Raw genomic sequence first — 3,196 nt, 5'->3', positions numbered from 1 at the left:
TAGAGTCCAGAGACAGAGACACACTGTGGAGAGGAAGACAGAGAGAGGGAGACAGAAAGAGGGAGAGGAGGAAGACAGAGCGAGAGGGAGAGAGAGAGAGGAAGACAAGAGAGAGAGGGAGCGAGAGATAGACAGATAGAGAGGGAGAAGGGTTGAGGGAGATAGAGCGGGAGAGGGAGAGAGAAAAGGAGAGAAAGAGGGGAGAGAGAGAGAGAGAGAGAGAGAGAGAGAGAGAGAGAGAGAGAGAGAGAGAGAGAGAGAGAGATAGAGAGAGAGAGAGAGAGAGAGAGAGAGAGAGAGAGAGAGAGAGAGAGATGAGAGGGAGTGTGTGTGTGTGTGTGTGGGGGGGGGGGGGGGGGGGGGGGTCTGACGGCTAGAGACGGCTGTGATTCCTTCCTGGCTCCCGAGGGGCCCAAGGAAAGATGGCTTTGTGTTCTGACAACACTGCCCTGTCAGGAGTTGTGTATGTGTGTGTATGGGTGTGTGTGCGTGTGTGTCGTTTGTGCTCCAGTGCACACTGGCGTGTTTAAGAACCAGCACTAGTTTGCTCTCCACCTTCAGGTGAGAAACTCATGCGTGGCCGAAAGAGAAAGAGAGAGAGAGGGAGAAATAAAAGTGTTAAGAGTTCAGATAGGGAAAGAGGGAGAGAGCAAGAGATACAGAGAGTAGCGTAGAAGAAAGGGAGGTTTGGAGGAGATTGAGCAAAAGGGTGAGAGACCATGAAAAAAATTCAAAAAACGGTGTGTTCAATGCAACAAGCTGTTTGTTTACAACGCCAATGTGTGCACCTGTCCATGTCAATGTATCTCGGAGGTTGGTGTCAAGGCAACCCCGACTCATAGATAATCTCAAAAGGAACCCACATAAGACATTCAACCTTGGGCTTGCTTGAATTGAGCGAGACCACGGCAGTAGAAATAAGAAGAGAAAAGAATAAAAAAAGAAATAACACCCTAACCCTGACCACATAAAATCACACAAAGCAAACACACTGGCATATACGATCTCTCTACAAACCTAAAGCTATTCTGGAGTTTTCCCCTTGCTTATATATTTCTCTGGTATTTGTCTATGGATATGCGCTCAAAATAAATACAATGAAATATTTGTCGAAAAAATGTAAACATCAAGCCATGATACATTTTCTGTAGTTAATATTTGAATGTGAAAAAAGGTGGGCCTCGTTCTTTGTGCTGACCAACAAAGATGTGTGAGGGCTGGATGAGTGTGTGTGTGTGTGTGTGTGTGTGTGTGTGTGTGTGTGTGTGTGTGTGTGTGTGTGTGTGTGTGTGTGTGTGTGCGTGTGTGTTTTTCTTACAGTTGGTATCCAGGGAGTTTTGGGCAGGGATATCTAGAGGAAAGGTTGTGCTTGTCTTTCCCGGTCCACAGAGGATGGGAGGAAAAAAGCAGTACAGTCAGCGAGAGGAAGAGGGAGAGAGGGAAAGAGAGAGTGGGGTATGTTTGCGGTTGGTATCCCGCTCAAAAGAGGAAATACCAGCGCGGACGCACACACACACACACATCAGTGCAACCGCACACAGGTGCAAAAACAGAGGGAGAAGGGACCAGTCGGAGAGTATAAAGAACTACTTGTTTCTGGTGAGGGCTTCAGATTTAGTGTGTGTGTGTGTGTGTGTGTGTGTGTGTGTGTGTGTGTGTGTGTGTGTGTGTGTGTGTGTGTGTGTGTGTGTGTGTGTGTGTGTGTGTGTGTGTGTGTGTGTGTGTGTGTGTGTGTGTTCTCGGTAAGAGGTTGTGAGGATGCAGTGAAGGTATGTGTGTGTGTGTGTGTGTGTGTGTGTGTGTGTGTGTGTGTGTGTGTGTGTGTGTGTGTGTGTGTGTGTGTTGAAGAGGGGTCGAGGAAGCACACAAGTGAAGGGCAGCGAGTGTTCTTCCCCTCACCTAAGGCTCCCTCATCATAATTAGAGGGAAGACTTTTTAGCAGCAGGGAGGAAACCTTGAATTTATGGATATTTTATATTTTCCCCTTTGGGTTTCCTATTCTGGAAGAAAAAACATACGACACATCAGAACTCATACTGTCCATTTTGTGGCTCACTGAGGTTACACAGAACACACACACAAAGACACACACACATAGACACACGCACACACCATAATAACAATAACGTGAATATATCTAATATTAAATTGATCTGTGGCATACATCAACGTATTTCCCTTCTTTTGAAGGGATGGTTGCTGCATACAGACAAAGGACTGAAAAAGACAGTGAGGGACTAAGTCTGTGTGAAATGTGGGGATAGCCTAGCAGAAATCCCATCATATGTCCATATGTGCAGGGCTGTTTTTAACCCCAGTTCTGTAGACAGTTAGCAGGAAAAGCAATATTTGGAATTTGAAAGAAGTGGGAAACAAAACCAGGACTTTCTGCCAAGGCGTTCCGGGAAGCTCAGAAATTCCATCTGACACAGTGGCCAGATTGTGTGTGTGTGTGTGTGTGTGTGTGTGTGTGTGTGTGTGTGTGTGTGTGTGTGTGTGTGTGTGTGTGTGTGTGTGTGTGTGTGTGTGTGTGTGTGTGTGTGTGTGCGTGTGTGTGAGTGTGTGTGTGTGCGTGTGTGTGTGTGTGTGTGTGCTTGTGTGTTTGTGTGTGTGTTGGCGTGAAGGCTACTGACGCAAAGGAGGCAAGATAAACAATACAAGACCAGACTCTGGGCAGTGACGTGTCAGACATGTAGATACACCACTTAAACAATCAGTGGAAATATTAACACATCACAATATGACGATGCCTCTGACTTCACACACCACACACACATACACCACACACACACGCACACACGCACACACACTCTCAGAAACACACATACATTAACGGTGCAATTGACCCCTGAGTCAGTGCTTGTGCGCATATATAAATAGGTGCGTGTGTGTGTGTGTGTGGGTGTGTGCGTGTGCGTGTGCGTGTGTGTGTGTGTGTGTGTGTGTGGGTGGGGGGGTGTGTGCCAACACATTCGTCATTTTTTACTGTTAGCACTTGAGGCTAGGTTTCTTTCTAAGGCATAAGGCTGTGTTTTCAGAGTGAAGTCAGCAGCAAACTATGCTTAATTATCTTCATACAGTTAAATCACGATGAACGTTTCTTTAAACAGTCTGGGCGAGACTGTGTGCGTGTCGGTGTACTTTCGTGTGTTTGTTATATAATGGCCCCATTTTACAGTAAAGTACATGATGTTCC

The 3,196-nt window shown here is 46.4% G+C and overlaps 1 protein-coding gene across 1 annotated transcript in view; it reads right to left on the bottom strand.

Annotated features, from left to right (window-relative positions):
* Positions 1 to 3,196, bottom strand: part of foxp4 (forkhead box P4) — a gene marked incomplete in the record, with an annotated part of 110,704 nt that overhangs the window by 68,952 nt on the left and 38,556 nt on the right.

Source organism: Gadus morhua, chromosome 13 (assembly GCF_902167405.1).
Source record: "Gadus morhua chromosome 13, gadMor3.0, whole genome shotgun sequence".
Classification (NCBI taxonomy): domain Eukaryota; kingdom Metazoa; phylum Chordata; class Actinopteri; order Gadiformes; family Gadidae; genus Gadus; species Gadus morhua.
This window is presented reverse-complemented; position numbering and strand designations above follow the sequence as displayed.